At 42.6% G+C, this 18,628-nt stretch overlaps 1 protein-coding gene across 2 annotated transcripts in view; it reads right to left on the bottom strand.

Moving 5' to 3' along the window:
• VAC14 (VAC14 component of PIKFYVE complex) overlaps positions 1-18,628 on the bottom strand; it is a 3,391,123-nt gene that overhangs the window by 1,844,424 nt on the left and 1,528,071 nt on the right. The gene's annotated exons all lie outside the window — the stretch shown is intronic.

Below are 18,628 nucleotides of genomic sequence, written 5' to 3'. Positions count from 1 at the left end.
AAAATGTTTTTCTGTGCTAGGTGTATCTGGATGCAAACTGTCATTACAATGTGTTACTCATACTGTAAAGATCATTCGAGCAAATTACTGCCATTTTGGGGACATTTCAGTCTGCTGTGTACAGTTTATTCGCAAAGAGGAATTACTTTCAAATGTTATTGTCTGAGTTTCTCTTGCCCAGTTCATTTGCATCGTGAAGTCATTTGAAATGTTTCTTAAAATGATGATAAATTACTTTGGCAATATAACAAATTCAAAAGGTGTTAAAGTGCCAGACAGAGTTATTTTCCAGAGTATGCCCAATTGCATTGTTTCGAAAAGCTAAGAAGCATAATTTAAGAACTACAAACCATAAGGGCAGAGTACAAGTACTGACATAAATTTCTGGCATATGTGTATATCTAAGCGTTGTGCTTATTTGCAAAACCTTCACTGCTATGTGTTAATATGGCAGACAGCTTTCAAAAGCCCATACTACTTGTATATGATCAGAATATTACACAGAAAAGGAGACTATCTGATCAAGAGTACGATATTTTCATGCAAGCAGTTTATTCAGATAAAGAAGCATGCACCAAGGCATTCATTGTGTTAAACCTTGCTTGGTTAGAGGCCATAGAAAGAGAGTGTTCATTTGTGTATGCACCAGCAGTACATGAGGGAGAAGGTGAAACTCGTCATATTGTTGTACAGGCTGAATCAAGGGAGGACCCTGAATGTCTGAAGCACAAGTTCAGAGAAATGTGCAACCCTCAGACAAATGTTACATTACAAAAGCATTTGTTTCACAAGAGAGATAAGAAACTAGGGGAAACTTTTGCAGCTTAAATAACTAACCTGACAAACAAAGCTAAAATGTGTCGGTTTGGTGACTTAAAAGATGAGTTAATAAAGGAAAGGTTCATGTGTAGTATTAGTAGTGTTGCTGTGAGAAAGATCTTGCTTCGTGACTGTGATTTAATATTGAGTAAAAGCATAGAAAATTTTGCCATATCCACGTGGTGACAGAAAACACACAAGTACGCTTGTGAGTGACAAGGGCATGGTTTCAGCAGACTCCAGAGTAAGTGTAGGCAATATGCAACACATGGCCAACAGAAGCAGACCTAAGCACGTGTCAGCTACAATTGCTAAGGGGTTTTCCTGGAAGGAGACGTAGCTTTCCAGCAAGTTCTAAGGCCAGTTCCTCAGTGCAATACAGGTGTGAAATAACAAAATCCAAATCCAGATTTATCGTTAACTGTTGCAATTGTGGTGAAAATCATGAGTCTACATGAGAGAAATGCTTAGCTTTTGGTCAGCAATGTCAAGGGTAAAAAATTGAACCATTTTCAAAAGTTTTGCAAATCAAGTAAACCTCACACAGTTGTAAAGAAACACAATAAAGCAAGTTGACCAAGTGGAAACGCAACAGTCAACTTTTTATATGGATGGTGTATCACTAGTTGGTGAAAGAGCTGATGCAGTGAATTTATTGGCAAAGAGCTAAGTGTTTTCTACCATCTGAATCAATTGCAAATGCACAGATCTTAAACTAGGCATTGGTTCAAAGTGTAATGTTATATCAGCAGGCATATTTGCTAACGTGAGAGCTAATGAGCAATCCAATGTGGCCAGTAGTGCATAACTTGCTGCTTATGGAGGTGAAGAGATTCAAACCAAAGGTTCAGTGATGCTTTCATGTTATTTGGCCAAGAGCTGTTACAACTTGTTATTCTATGTGGTATGAAGACCAGTACAGTCTTTACTGGGTCTCAAATATAGCGTGAGAATGAATCTGCTTTCTTTGACCAAAAAAGTTCATCATATAAGTACATCTCATAGTTCTAGTTTTTCTGAATCCATTCTCAGAGTATGCTGATGTCTTTGAGGAGAGGACAAGTTGGGCAACTTCCAGTTGTGTATTCCATGAAGTTAGACCCAGAGGTCACTCCAGTAGTCAGATCAGCAAGAAGAGTTCTGATAGCTATGCAGGACAAGGTTAAGGCTCAGAAGGATAAAATGGTGCAGCTAGGTGTGATTTGTCCAGTTACAGAACCAAATTAATGGGTAGATCAGAGTGCATGTGCTCTGTACTGTACCTTCTTAAAGTACAGTACAGTGCATGAGCTCTGTACTGTACCTTTAAGAAGCATCTCAAAGATGCAATGTGCATAAATACATAGCAAGCATGTACCATTGCTAGTGCCATTTTAGAGTACAGCCAGAGAGTAAGCATGTATGATTCCAGCAGTTAGTTTGTACATCAGTTACATAAGTCAAAGTCAGTTAACTTCTATCATGATGTGTTTGTATAAAATAAAGCTGTTTGAACAGAACCCACAAAGTCTCTCTCTTCTATTTTGTTCAAAGTAGGAGAACGAAAGAAATGTAGTCAAATCACAGAGTCTTAGAATCACCTGAGTAGCAATGGAGCTCAAGAACTTCACAAGGAATATTCACAACTTAGAGGAGGACTTTTTGGCCAGAGGATATAGCAACAGGCTGCTAAATGAGGGTCTAACACCCATTATTCGACAAAAGAATGAAGGTTCCTTTATGAGACTCACCACTGAGAGAGAGCTCAGCAGATTCAACACCATTTCCAAAAACAAAAAGTAGGAAGTCAACATGGTATTCAATTATTCCCTGGATTATCAAGAGAGTAAAAATGTCATCATCGACAACTGGACAATCTCAACAGAAGCTTTGGACAGATCTTCCCACCTAGACCCAGCTGTACTCCAAGGAGAGGCCAAAACATTAGTGACTACCTCAAGAAAACTGGATTCAAAACAGCATCAAGTGGAGGGACTTTTCCTTGCAGTGACCCCTCCATGCACCTACTACCAAAACATGAGCGGTAAGGACTAATTCTTTTGTCCCAACAACCGTAAGTACTTTCATTGCTTTATTACGGACAACTGTAAAACGGAGAGGGTTATTTATAGAGCACAGTGCCTAAAATGCCAAGTTTTTTTACATGGAAAAGATTGTTAAACTACAAACCAGAAGAGCAAAAGACTGCCATTATCTACAGTACCTTAATCTCTCCAAAACAGTGGCAATCCAAGCCAGAGTTTATGAGGCATAATAAGTTTGTTTTTCACATTTTCGACCAGATCCTGGACATTCCACTGAATGGCAGCAGCAACAACCTCCTGGAAAAGAAAGAACTCAGTTGGAAGATCAAATTACTGGCCAGAAAAGCTCTAGGTCTAAACAGCATGGAATAACTGATTTCCATCCTCAACCTTCGAAAACTGGACCACAGGAAATTCTACTGATTTTTTTTCCCTCTTCTGTTCTTTAAAGCCAGCATGTCTGGTAAAAGTAGCTATATTTATTTTTAACTAATTGTATTCTTGCACTTGTATCTGTTTAATTTGATTGGGTTGGTTTTGTTTCTCACCATTTTTAGATTGTTTTTTTTCATCATGCTGTGTCGCTCTAAAGGATAAATTAGTGTTTAGCTTGACTTTCACAAGTTTCACTTTGGACCGTTCCAGGCATATTTGTGGATTTCTTTCTCATCTGGTTGCCTTTTAATAGCACAGCCACTATTTTTAGCCCCAAGCTGGTTTTCCTAGCTATGGCTGGTGGATTCCTCTGCCCTATTTACTTCCCAATTGGTACCATTTCTCTACAGTTAGATTAATCCAGGGAAGCCTGTGCCATTTACCCTCGAGCACATTTTGTGGTTATCCTAAAACCATTGTGGAGTCCCTTTTTTCACTTTAGGTTGATAACCACTCAGGGTCCACACACAGTATTCCACTTTGAGGTAATCATCTTCATTTATATCATTTATATAATTTTATCATTAAATACATGTTTTATTATTTATTTTTATTATTTTATCTTCATTTCCAGTGTTATCTTCACTTCCAGTGTATATTATGATTCGGTTCTTACTGTAGCTTGGTCAATTTTGGCCAATGGCTTTGCTATAACTCTTTCAGTAGGTCTTCACAATTCAGAAGAACCATTATTTAAAAAAACACTACCTTAGATATTAAAACTTGAAAACATTATGGTATTTATAGGCAATTCTGATGAAGGGTTCCCCCAACTGCCACACAGCTTAGTGATCCTCTTTACTGGGTTTTATAACTTATATAAAATTTGTCAACTCATTTAAATCTGGATGTCAAAATGGCTTTGATATTCTATTTTGTATTGGCTGTTTTTGGTGCATGTAATATGTAAACCCACCCACGTGCACATAAAGGCAGGTCCACCATTACATCATGGGCTTTTCAATAAAGGTTGCCACCTTAGACTCACCTGCCTTGGACACACCGAATAAAAAGTTTTTAACTGTGCTCCTCAGTTCACTAAGTAGTCCTAAATTGCCTTACCAATGAAAGCAATTTAACTGAGTTCAGATACTGAAGTTTTCTTTCTGTTGAGACAACATTGGAAGATATATTGTTTTTCTTGTGATTTTGCCCTTCTTCAGGTCTCCTACATGTTCAAGCCAGGTTTATCAGCAGGAATTGAGTAATCAGTGTCTCCAAGACTAGTGTCATTATCACTGGACAAAGACCAAATATACTTTTGATCCCACGTGGGCCATTTCGCCGGCTGGAATTTATTGTTTTTACTTTGGTCTCAGGTGATCACCTTTCCCCTCACTGAGATAGGGTCTAACCTTTACTCCACAACAGGAGGTTGTTTCTGGAAGATTTTCCCAGAACCTCCCACCACCAGGGCAGCCTTTCAAGAGAGTAATTACATCTTTTTATTCTTCTCGCCTTAGATCCTTCGGATTTAAAGGCTGTTTTACTCACAGGACTGAGACTTAGCAGAGAAGTTTTTTTTCTTTTACTTTATTAACTGGAAAAGCACACTAGAAACAAGTATCCCTTTTCAAGGGAGACCAAAGGGCACTATCCGGTTAAGTGTTTTCCACATAATTGCATTTCAAAACAAATGGAGGCTTAGGGAATCCAACTCTGATCTAATGAAAGTAGCTGATTAACAATTTTTAGCCATAACTCTCTGCTCTAACTGCCAAACAGCTTAACTACAATGCCAGTGAGGGGGCTGCTCTAAAATGCTTTGACTAAGTGCAATAAACAGAGTGGATCAGATGTCCTTCATCTAGGGCGTTGGTGACTTTTCCAAAAAAGCTGACAAGATTAATAAGGCACAAGCTACTGTTTACAAAGAGAAAACTGGAAGGGTATAGAGCTGCTGATCTGCTATGTCAATATTGATTAGTTCTACCATAAAGTGTTCCTTGGTTTTACTGATAAGGTTACTCAGACTGGTGAGCTTACAGTTACTGGGTCAGTGGAGGGACCGATCTTATGAGGACAGCTGTGGTATTTTTCTTTCTTCAGTTACGTATTCTATGGAGAGACTTTGAAAATGTTTAGTAAAGATTTGGCTAGGTGATGCTATACGTTTAGTGGGGAGTAGATGCGTAGTTGCTCAGCCTCAGGGAAGTAGTTAGTAATGAAAAGGGACAGATTTCCTTATACAGTGATTCAACGGATCATAAAACTTATTGGTTAGAATGAGGTGCCAGAGTTCCGAAACTCATGGTGAATGAGTAGTTTATGTTTTATGAAACGATTGATAAAATCTAAGCGGTTGGTTTTGTTGAAGTCTCTGAAAGGAAAAGGATTATTTGGATTTTGGAAACTAGGCTTGAGGCAGAAGGGGATGACTAAATAATCTGATTATCAATGGCAGGAAATACTTATGTGACTGACCAGAGATCAGGAACATTAATTAAGGTAAAGTCTAGGAGTTTTGGGGCCTGTAGTAAGCCAAAGAGCCACAGTGCTGGAGTTGATGATGCTAAGAAAAGACTGGGAATAACAACTGATGAATATACATGTGGGCCAGACTATATATCTCTATATATGTATATAGATAGACAGATATACATGGATTCCTATCAATAGAACTACAATATCAGAATGCTGAATTTTCAAATTAAAGAAGTCTCACACAACGAAATTCAGGACACTGAGAAAGAACACATCTGGCTAACCCTGCTCTACATCAAAAAGAGAAGCTTTTGCAGGATACCAACCCCCGCACTCCCTATACCTCTGCTGATTACATATACTAACTCTAAGATAACACTGCAGTTGGCAAAGGGCAAGACTGCAAACTCAGCTGTACGGTGATCTCTCACAATACCTCATCTGCCCTGCTTGATGTTCTGACTTTCGCTGATGTTAAGCTTTGTTACTTTGTATATTTGGCATTCAGTCTCCTTGTTTTGAATTTCGGTATTGTGATAATTCATTCTTTTGGCAGGGACCCATATATAGGCAATTAAAGTCTCCTAATAAAAAAGCTATTTGATTTACTCCCAGCTGGGCGGAGCAAGTTTAGGTATTCAGTATGATTCAGAGGGTGAGCTGGACCTATAGCAAACAAAATTTGAAGTAATCTAGAAAAAGTCCCATGGGTATGAGATTTCAAATAAATATTCATTCATCCCTGTTACTACTATTACTGGTCTACAATGAGTGAGAGGCAGTAAACCTGAGAAGATGTGGAACGCTTTCCACACCTCACATCCAGTTCTTTTCTCTCTATTACATTATTCACTACTTCAAATACAGTTGGTTTAAACTTTGATTTGCATTTCCTAGTTTTTTTTTTGTTTTTTTTTTGGGCAGCCATCATAATTAAACTTAACAAGGCCTTACTGTGTCTAGGCAATTCAGATCCTTTATACCACCTCAAATTATAATTTCCTCAGTTACACCTATTTGTTCACCCAATATTTCTGACAAGGTACTCTGTAATGAATTTTTTAAATCTGCCAAGAAATTACACTACCAGAACACATGTTCCTATTCAACTCTTTCTTCCCCATTACACCTCAAACTTTTCCCATCTCCATGAGGAAAAAATCTTTGCAGTCTGCTTCCAAGCAAAAATTCTACATAATCTAGACTTAAAGTTACTGCCATATATATGCCCTCACATTGTTTCCTTGTGAATTGCTTATCCAATCTCTCTTCCAAATCTTTTCTAATCCACTCTGATAGATTTCTATAGTTATCATGCAATATTTGATATACCTTATTATCCCTTTTGTAACAGCAGCTTCTGTTCTACATTCAGCTACAAAAACTCTGCCAGAGCAGAACTTTCCCCTTATTTATTCCCCAATCCCTTTCTCTTTGCCTACACTCTCATATATCAGTCCCTGATAATGAATACAGTCACTAACCTGAAGTCCAAATGGTTCTTAGCCTCTTCCCATTCTATTACCTTTCCATTTCTAGATATTTTCTGCAAATACTTTGGTTCCTTTGACAATTTTCTCAGGTAAATTCCAGCTGCCTCTTGCCTGTTCTCTGCACAACAGTTTACAGTGACACCTACTGTCAGAATCTCCTTTCCCAACTCTTGTGTTGGCTTAGTTCTTACAATATTTTCTGCTACTTTATGAATAAAATATTTTGTATAGCTGTTATTCTCTTTAAGGATCTGCATCCAAAATACCACTATATCCTTACTTCTTGAATTTTCATCCTTCTTCACACCACCCCCTTCCACTCAGAATTATAGTTCTCTGCTTCTGTTATGCATATGAGCTTTAACTCTGCAGCTCTCACCTAAACAACCTGGTTCTATTAGATGGATCAACTTGAGCCCTGGCCTCTTCCTCTCCTGGATAAAATCTGTCAACTCTTTATTAATTACTGCCCACAACTTCTCTGGTTGATACAAATATACCTGACCTGTATATAAAATTAAAGGAACTAAAAACATGTTTACTGCTTGTATCTTGCCAGCCATATTAATAAACATGAGTTTCTAGTTTCCCAGTTTTTATATTACCATTTTAGTCTCTTCCCACATCTCCTTAGTAGCCATAATAGAATCCTACTTATCCTATATTCCTAAATATTCATTTTATCTTGTTCCAATAAATACGGGTATTGCTCAAAAAATTCATGTGTGGGTACACAGTTTACAGCTAAAGGCTTTGTTTTGCTTCATTAATTTTTTTATCCCCAAAAAACTGAAACTGTCTCAGAATGTTCCACAACACTGAGAAGTCCTTTTCTGGTTTTATGAGTTACAAAATTTGAGTCTCTTATTTTCTTTAACAATAACTCTAAATATAACACAAACAACAAAGGGGAAATAGGACACCCCTGCCTGGTTCTTCTGTTCAGACAAAAACCTTCCAGCTTAAATTTTTGCCTCTGATCCCTCATATATACTAATGGCTTAATGGCTAAGGTGTTTGCCTTACAAACCCAAGGTGCAGGGTTTGAATCTCACAAGGGATAATTGGCTAGGCTTAAAATGGCTCGCAAGGGCAGTTAGCTTAGTACTAAACTATGAACCTATGAACCTATTATTATTGTAACAGGGAATGCAAATACTTCCAATGTCCTACTCATAAATCCCAGATTAGTCTGTTGAATGCATTCTCTGCATCAAGACCTAACCAACAATTCTGCATTGTCTTTCATTCCACTTTCCTCTGGATCATCATTATTCTATTAATGTTGTAAAATATTTCCCTACCGTCCACAATACCACGCTGATGTATATCTATCAATTTTGGCAACACCTGTGCCATTTTTTAGCTATTATAGACAAACACTTTACAATCATTGTTTAAATTTGAAATGGGCCTAAATGAAGCTGGGTCTGATGGGTCTTTACCAGCTTTAGATATTATAGCCATCACAGCTTTCTTCTAAGATGTTAGTGCTCCCTTTGTACAGATGAAGCTTTTCTCCCCAGGCCTCCAGTGAAAATAGGCACTGCTCATTCAGATTTTTCTGGTCAACAAAAACAAATAAATAAATAAATTTTACTGTTATCTAAAATAGCTGTATTGAAACATCTGTTATCATATGTTACAAATGGAAAGGTAACTAAAAATGAGCATATACAGTTGAATTTTCACATCAACAAATTTTATAACCATTAGAAATTACTACCTATTTAAGAAAAATCTATCAACTCCAGGCATAAAAAGGACTTAAAAAGCAGCTAGCAAATGCCTTAAGTGCACAATTAAAAGGTACAAAGCAGGTTTTGAGCTAAAGACTGTTACTGTCCCTAAAAGGAAACAAAAGACCTTCTTCAGTCATATCAGGAAACTCACGTACAACTCCAAGCTGATATGAAATGGTAATTCTTATTCTGATTGGCAGTTTCCGTGCTGACAAGTTCAGATCCAGCTTCTCATTGACCATGTGCCCCACTGTCCCCTAACAAACCTTTCTGTGAAAATCACCGTAAAAATCCTATATATGTCCTCTCTAAAGCAAAATATTAGCTGTACGAGTCCCGATAGTAACACAGTTGCTTCCTGATAAGTGCAAAAGCAACTTAGCTCAGCCAGTTCTGAACCTATTAAACATAAGCGTCACTACTGACTATATAACAGTGGTGTAGAGAACTGAGACAGTGGTACTATTGTATACTAACATTCAGACCACAGATCACAGTAAATATAGACCTTAAGTCTCACTATTATTGCCTAAGGTCACGGAATGCATCATCACAAAACTCAAAACCAACAGGTTACTTCCATTCCCATGACCCAAATCACTTTGGTTTTAAGAAAGGTACAGTGAATTTGTTAAGCTACTTTATATTTTTGAAAGGGCTAATGAGGCCTTGGATAAGAGTCAATTCATTTACACTGTTTAGCAGGATTTACTACCATTCCCCATGCAGGGATTATCTACAAGTTACCCAACAAAGTGTTGGATGGCTGACTGGCTCCTGGCAGAATCCATATTGTTCAAGTTGGTAGCATCTCCTCCATACAAAAAGCCACTAGCACAGAACCACAGCGGTCAGTCCTAGGCCCTCTGATCCTTGGCATCTGCTTCCCTGATGTCAAAACAGGCCTCAAAGGTTTATGGCTAACAAGTATGATGATTGTAAAGTGACAGATTTTATAGACTCCCTCACTGAGATGCGCTTACTTCAGAAAGGGCTTGATCAGACCTTTGTCAGATGTAATAACCATGGACTAAAGCAGAATGCCAAAAAATGAAGTGCTATTATAGCTGGGACGTCAGACTTCCATAGATCAGCTCCTTAAAACTGTTACTGTCATTAGAGATCGGAGTTTATTTTTTGCTCACAAACAGCTATGCAAATCTGGCACATTTCTTGAAAAAATAACTATACCTCAATCAGATTGTGATGAAAAAGGGTCCTTCAATCCGTGAGTGTGTTATACTTCAAAAATCTATGTAGCCCAGGTAATTTCCAAGGGCATCTTGGTAAGGTTTATGGAAATCTCAGTTTCTCTCTCTCTCTCTCTCTCTCTATATCTTCATTTCATCTTTTACCTGGCACTAAGTGCAGCATTACACCCTTAACATTTGTGTCACCGAATAACTTTTATAATTAGAGAGATGTCAGAGATTCCAAAATAAGAACATTAGAGGACTAAGCTCCATAAACTCATCTTGCAGTCTAAAATCCCTCACATTTTACTCTGTCGGAAGACCCTGGCAATTCGGATTTTGTCAGTCTTCATAAAACTGGTGTCACCACAAATGCCCACATCAAGCAACTCAACTTGTACTGGTTTATGAAAAGGACCTGCTGTCATATTAGAAACCTTAGTGCTTCCCCATCCTTTAGAAATGACTCCATCTTCATAAGAAAAAAAGCATCATCCTAGCTTCATTTAAATCCACACCTGAAAAGTGAATTGGAAACTGGAAATTCACTTCTGAGGTTTTGTTATACAGCTTTCCTTCATAATGGTGGCCACTGGATAACAGTCAGTTTATTTACACTGCTTAGCAGGATTTAATACAATTCCCCATGCAGGGATTATCAACAACAGGTGAGATGGCTAACTGGCTGCAGATAGAATCCATACATTTCAAGTTGGTAGGTTCTCCTCCATACAAAAAGCCACTAGCAGTGAACCACAGGGCTCAGTCCTAGGCCCCCAGCTCCTTGGCATCTGCTTCCCTGATGTCAAAGCAGCACTCAAATATATATGGCTACCAAGTATTCTGATGATTGTGAACTGACAGGTATTATAGACTCCGTCTCTAACACTCACTCACTCCATAAAGGGCTTCATCATACCATTGTCAGGTGTAATAAACAGGGACTAAAGTACAATGCCAAAAAATGTAGTGCCATTACATCTGGGACATCAGACTTCTGTAGCTCACCTCCTTAAAACTGTTACCATCATTAGAGATCTGAGTGTATTTCTTCCTGACAAAACAGCTATGCAAATCTTGACAAAATAACTATGCCTCATACGGACTGTGATGAATAACCGAGCTTCACTCAGAGTGTATGAGTTATACTTCGAAAATCTATCTAGTACAAGTATTTTCCAAGGGCATCTTGGTAAGGTCTATGGAAATCTTAATTTCTCTCTCTCTCTACATTTCTCCTTTGGCCTGGAACTAAATGCAGCATCACAGTTAACATTTCTGTCACCGAATAACTTGTCTAATTAGAGAGATGTCAGAGATTCCAAAATAAGAACATTACAGGACCAGGCTCCATAAGCTAATCTTGCAGTCTAAAATCCTGCACATGTTCCTCTGTCTGCTATGGAAGACCCTGTGAATTTGGATTTTGTCAGTCTTCGCAAAACTGGTGTCATCACAAATACCCAAATCTAACAACTCAAGTCGTACTGGCATATAAAAAGGACTTGCTGTCACGTTGGATACCTTAGTGCTTCCCCATCCTTTAGAAGGGACTCCATCTGCAAACAAAAATAAGCATCATCCTAGCTTCATTTAGATCCACACTTGACAAGTGGACAGGAAGTTGCAAATTCACTTCTGAGGTTTTGTTATACAGCTCTCCTTTATAATGGTGGCTACTGCATCACATTGCTATTGTGATAGTTTGACTAAACTTCTCAAAGGTCACCCCAGCCACAAGCCTAGTAATGACCTATGACCCTACAAACCTATGACTGTTTCATCCAAACAAAATATCAGGGAAATGCATATTTTGGTAGACATTCAGTCAGTCTGTCTATACAACAGTGACTTAAGTCTTGGAATAAAAAAGTTTAAAAATATCATAGTCCACTGCTTTGGATAAGCAGACTGTCTGGTCACTGGAAGGCTGTGCCCTATTGTGGACAGCTTCTGTAATCCTGACCTCTACATGTGAGGGGGAGATGCAAAACACTCAGGACATAAACAGCCTTAGTAGGGGATTACAGTAGGAATGCTCAATAGGTAAAATTGTGCAATGCAAAACATCTGTAAGAAGCTTTCAAACATTCACATTACTGAAATCACTGAACTCAGGAATTACAAAAGATAAGAGAAGGAAAACAAAAATATTCTGTAACACAATGCCCTAATCTGAGTAAAGAAGGGTAGTGTTGCAGAAAGGATTTTTATAAGGCTAGACTTTAGGTTTGTGTTACAGGGTAGCAGACATTACTCCCTCTAATCCTAACCTGCAAAAAGTTGTAGACATGCACACACACACACACACACACACACACACACACACACACACACACACACTCTAAATCCATCCCATTATCTAACTATCTCTAACCTGCAGACACACACAAATATACACATATCCCTATTACAAGTCTACATACCTGTTTTGTAAAACAGATGTTCATCTACACGCATTTGGCAAATATGAACGGTTAGCAAAATATCCCCACTGACACTTTTCAAACAGATGTATGTTTGATAAAGTCTAAAGGACCCTAGTAGAGGACAGGTGATGTCTTTATTTGCATCCTGTTATCACCAACTGTAACATAATAAGAAGTTATGTACTCACCATAACGTTCCATTTGAGTAGGTAAACTTCATTTGTCAGCAACCTTTGGGAGTCGGATCTGACCTCGGATCCGAGCCGGCAGTTTTCAACAGCTTTAGATCCGAGCTCCAAGCTTTTCCCCCTACCCATAATCCCCTGACAACCCAGACTGACCTCAGATCAAGTTTGCTCAACAGCAGAAAACTGCTAGCAATGATTAATCCCAAGATAAGTGGGTAAAACCCATGGACCTGAGTATAAGAACATTCGCAAGTGAGGTGGCAGGAGGGAGGGACGGTTGCTGACAAATGAAGTTTACCTACTCAGATGGAACGTTATGGTGAGTACATAACTTCTTAATCTGAAGTAGTTAACTTCATTTGTGCAGCAACCTTTGGGACAGAGTCCCCAGCTACCTGAACCTTGGGCGGCCTTCATGGAAGGATGTTCCAGAGCACTGCAGATGCAGAGCCAAAGGATGCTCTCCCTCTGGAGATAATGTCCAATTTGTAGTGATTGATAAAAGTATGAGATGAAGCCCAAGTGGCTGCCGAGCAAATATCATCCAAAGAAACTCTAGCTCTAAAAGCCGCAGAGGTAGACATAGATCGAGTAGAGTGGGCATGGACTCCCTGAGGTGCGGGTCTGCCCGAACTGTCGTATACTAAAAGGATACACTCTGAAATCCATCTAGAGAGTGTGACTTTAGATACAGATTTACCCAAGTTAAATTTGGCAAAGGAGATGAACAACTGGTCAGATTTCCTATGACCAGATGTCCTGTGGATGTAGAAGCGAAGTTGTCTATGCACATCAAATGAGTGTAATTTGTATTCCACTTTGTTATGGTAGTTAGGAAAAAAGACCGGCAAGTTGATGGACTGGTTAATATTTGACTCAGAGGCAACCTTGGGAAGAAAGGAGGGATTGGTCCTGAGGTAAACTCTATCCTTGTGAAAGGTCAAGTATGGGAGTTTTACACATAGGGCCTGTAGTTCAGAGACCCTTCAAGCCGAGGTGATAGCGACACGAAAGGCCGTTTTCCATGATAAGAATTTAAGATCTATGGAAGCTGCAGGCTCAAATGGGGGAGCTGTCAAGGCCTGAAGCACCAACGTTAAATCCCAAGGAGGGACTACATCCTTCACTGGGGGACTGAGCAGAAAGGTGCCCTTCAAAAAGGTCTTACACAATTTCATGGTGATCAAAGGGCCCAATTCATTTCCAACGTAATAATGAGAGATAGCCGCTAGTTGGACCTTGACTGTGGAGGAACTAGCTCCCTGATGAAACAGTCCTGAGAGAAAGTCTAATACAGTGGGCAGAGGAGCTGTAAAAGGATCCAAATTTTTGCGTTCCGCCCAAATGGAGAAACGTTTCCATTTGCTGCTATAGATCTTTCTAGTAGAAGGCTTGTGTGCAGCTACTAGAATGGTTTTAACTGGGGAAGAGATACCGGGAGTCCTAGCTATGAGTGGAATTGGAGCAGCCAAGCTGTGAGCTTGAGGTTGTCCAGGTTCGGGACTGGAAGATCTAGGGAGTGGGATATTAGATCCGGATGGGGATCCAGAATCCAAGGAGGATTCACGAGATGAGACCAAACGTAAGGGAACCAGGTTTGACGAGGCCAAAACGGGGCAATGAGGATTATCCTGCTCCCCAACCGACTGGCTTTCTGAAGAAACTTCAGCATTAGAGGAAGAGGAAGGTAAGCATAAAGAAGACCGGGAGGCCAAGCATGCACCAGAGCATCTCTCGGGGGTTCCCCGGAGGGGGAAATGAGAGCGAAGTAGTCATAACATTTTGTGTTCGAGGGAAAGGCAAAGAGATCGCAACAGGGTTGACCTCATTTGGCAAAGATCCGATTCGCTATCTCGGGATTCAGAGACCACTCGTATGGTAACAGGATGGTGCGACTTAGTTTGTCCGCTAGGATGTTGGAACGTCCCGGAATGTGCGTTGCTATGAGAAAGCGGTTGGTGGAGATCGCCCATTCCCACACCCTCATGGCCTCTTGACAGAGTGGGTAAGACCTGGTTCCCCCGTTTGTTGATGTACCAGACAACCGACATGTTGTCCATCTGAATCGCAATCGTTCCTACGGGAAGAAGGTCCTGAAGTGCTTGCAACGCTAACAGCACTGCCTTCATCTCTAGGATGTTGATATGCAGTGAGGTCTCCGTGAGGTCCCACGTGCCTTGGACTGTCCTGCCCGAACAATGCCCCCCCCACCCGAGGCGGGAGGCGTCTGTGGTCACTGTGGCTAATGGAGGGGTCATAGATAAGGGGCATCCTTGCTGAAGGTCTGAAGATAGGAGGGCCCTCTTGCAGGCCCTGCTGAGGGGAAAGGGATGGCTCAGAGGGTAGTGAGGAAGGGACCACTGGACCTGGAGGGTCCATTGTAAGACCCTCATGTTCAAACGTGCCATTGGCAATAGGTTGATCACTGCTGCCATCGAGCCAAGAGCCCTCAGGACCAATTCCGCCAGGGGAGCTGGAGATTGTAGAATGGCCTGCACATGTAGACTCAGGGATAGTAGCTGGTCTGTGGTCAAGAAAGCTAGGAGCTTGTTTGTGTCCAATCTGGCCCCTATGAAGTCTATAGTTTGAGTCGGAGTAAGAGATGACTTCTTTGTGTTGATAGTGATCCCCAGCCGGGAAGCTAGATGGAGAAAGTAGTTTCTGGCTGTACAGAGTAGATGCCTTGTCGGGGCAGTCAGGAGCCAGTTGTCCAGGTACGGGAAGACCTGAATTCCCTGGAGCCTCAGGTGGGCTGCTATCACTGCTAACACTTTGGTGAACACCCTGGGGGCTGTGGTGAGACCAAAGGGGAGGACCCTAAATTAGAAATGACTGGCTCCCAGCCAGAAGTGGAGGAACCTCCTGGATCGCCTGTCCATCAGAATGTGGTAGTACGCATCCTTGAGGTCTATAGAGCACATCCAATCGTTCTTCCGCAAAAGGGGGAGAATGGATTGAAGATTGACCATGCGGAACTTTTCTTTGGTTACTAACAGGTTCAGGGAAGAGAGGTCAATGATCAGTCTTAAGTCCCCCATCTTTTTTGGCACCAAGAAGAACCTGGAGTAAAACCCGGACCTGCACTGGTCTAGGGGGATGTGTTGGATGGCTCTTTTTTCCAACAAATGTTGGATTTCCAATGCTACGGCCTCCCTCTGCTCGGGTGGGGCATTTAGAAGGTATCTGGGGCTGTGTGGATAACGAGAAAAGGGAATTTGGTATCCTCTGGATATGATGAGAAGCACCCAGCGGTCTGTCGTGATGGACTCCCAAGCTGCTGGGTGCTTCGAGAAACGCCAACCGACTGCCTCCAGAGTGGAGCAGTCGGGCAACCCCTCAGGGGTGTTGTGTGGGTTGGTCCGAGAAGGGTTCACTGGATTCAAAGTTCGTGGGCCCCCTCTGCCTCTAGGGCGGCATCCACCCTGCCCTCCTCTGCCGCAGAAGGACTGGGAGTCCGGAGCGGGACGGGACTGTTGCGACTTCCGGAACCACATCTTCTTCTGTCCCTTTTGGTTCTTAGAAAAGGACCTCTGGGGAGCAGAGAAGCGGACCCCGACAGCAGACGTCTTCCCGTCCTTTTCACTCTGGACCAAGGTATCTCGCATGGTTTTGCTGAAGAGGGCAGAACCATCAAAAGGGGCATTAGCGAACGACGCTTTGAAGGGTTCTGCGAAATCACAGTGTCGGAGCCAGGCCTGACGTCTCATAACGAGGCCCGCTCCGCCGGCTCTAGCGGCTCCTTCCATGGCATGAGACAGAAGCCGTATAAAGGTGTTAGATATAGATCGTAGAGTGGCCATCCGGGTGGAGTGCAATTGTTTGTCCTCCGCCGACATGGACTCTGGGCGGACACAGCGTACTCTTTAATAAGGTCCCGCTGCAGTCGGAGCACGTTTGCCATGTAGTTCAGTGACCTCACCGAGAAGGTTGCTGAACTAAACACCCACTTCCCTAGGCGGTCCATTGACCGAGACTCCTTGCTCGGGGGATGAACCGAGGGACTCTCCTGAGCAAGTTCCCTCTTGGTGGCCACCGCCACCAACATGGCATCTACCGAGGGACCCTTACTCCAGTGGGACTTGTCAGAGGGTGGGCTAAGGATCTTGTCTGGGGGCGTGGGGACTGGCTCCACAGTGTCCGGCTCCTTCCACACCCTGGTAGTGATCAAATCTACCAGGGGTCGGCCGGAGGGGACACCCAAGAGGTAGACGGGCCTGCTACAAATGCCTCCAGCAACACGGATTCGTCTGAGGTAGGCTTTGGAGCAGACCACCCCCCCTTTATTCTGAGCATCTCCATGATGTCACCAAATGAGATATCTTTGGGAGGTGATCTTGGGGAGCCTTCCCCTTCCTCCAAATCCGTGTCCTCAGTCAAGGACTCGGGGGAGTCCAGGTGCCTCCTCTTGCACCTTCGCTTGTGAGGGACCTCCTCAGGGGGGGCTGTCCGAGGAGGGCTTACCAGCAACGTCTTGTTCCACTGGAACTACCTGTGACATCAAAGCAGGCTGTCCCTGGGGACGGGTGATGGAAGCCGGGCCCAACTGAGATGGAGTGCAGGGTGGAGCCGTGGCAAGGGCCCTCGACAGAACCCTCTCTACCACGTCGAATGCCGAGGGAGAGCTGCTCTCTCTGGGATCCAAAAGCAGACTCTCCCTCAGATCCGATGGATCAGGGCCGGCGCCGAAGCGATCGTATCCGACAGACCAGCATGCTCTGACCCGGACAGAGCCAAAGGCATACCGATACCACCGGATCCGAAGCTCAGCCGTTGGCTCCGAGAGCTCGGATCCGAAGAAAATGGACCCGACAGACTCGAGGGAAGTGTCGGCGCCGAAGTACCCAAGACTATCGGCGCCGACACACCCCCGGCTCCAAGGGTGCCCGGCTCCGAAGACTCCGAACCCAGGAAATGGGATGGAGAAGGCGCTATCGGGGCAAAGAAGGGGGTCGAGCTCCCCCCCCCGGAGGGGGGAGGCAGGAGCATTCCCATCTGCAGTTGGGCCTGGAGGAATCTTCTCATCATCCGGTCCAAATCTGCATATGTGAGACTTCTCGTAGATCTCAACGAGGCCACCGAGGTGGGGTGGGAGTGTCGATGACCTCGATGGAGATCGTGTCTCCTCCTCCTCAGGACCCGGTGAAAAGCACGGGGACCAGATCCGAGAAGAAGGAGAACCAGAAGACCTGGAGGGGAAGACCGCTTAGCTGGGGAGGCCGAAGCGGAGGCCTCAGCCCGCCGCTTGTGGTGCTTCTCCACCTCTTCCTTTCTTTCCTAGACTCCCTCTCCTCTGAGCCTAAGGTGGGAGGTTGAGTCCCGGCTGGGGGGAGGGAAGCAGGAGTGGCAGCCGCTGCGGGAGCCACGGAAGGACTGGAGGTAGAAGCCGAATCCGGGGGCAGAAGACCCACCAGAATCAGCTTAGACCTCCAGTCCTTCAGTGCCCTGGGGTTGAGGTCAGTCAGGGTTGGCAAGGGATTATGGGTAGGGGGAGGAGCTTGGAGCTTGGATCTAAAGCTGTTGAAAACTTCCGGCTTGGATCTGAGGTCGGATCCGACTCCCAAAGGTTGCTGCACAAATGAAGTTAACTACTTCAGATTGATCATTTTAAGAAGAGACTGTCATCTGTGAAATAGAATGGAAGCAGGATCGGGCTCTCCTGTCCTTTCCATAGTCATCTTCACATTCTGGGATGCACTGGTGTCACATAAACTTAAGTAAAGAAGACAAACATGTCTGATAGAGAATCATCAGTAAACATTTATCCTTCAAGTACAGTTATGAAACAGAGATGATACAGGTGAGATGAAGGGCTAAAATTGTGCTATTTTTTTCATTTCTTTTCTACTGCTGCATGTTTTGTGTGACTAATGAATCTAAAAAA

Source organism: Protopterus annectens, chromosome 8.part0 (assembly GCF_019279795.1).
Source record: "Protopterus annectens isolate FY-2018-M chromosome 8.part0, PAN1.0, whole genome shotgun sequence".
NCBI classification, from domain to species: domain Eukaryota; kingdom Metazoa; phylum Chordata; order Ceratodontiformes; family Protopteridae; genus Protopterus; species Protopterus annectens.
The sequence above is the reverse complement of the archived record's forward strand: the minus strand, read 5'-3'. Positions and strand labels throughout refer to the sequence as shown.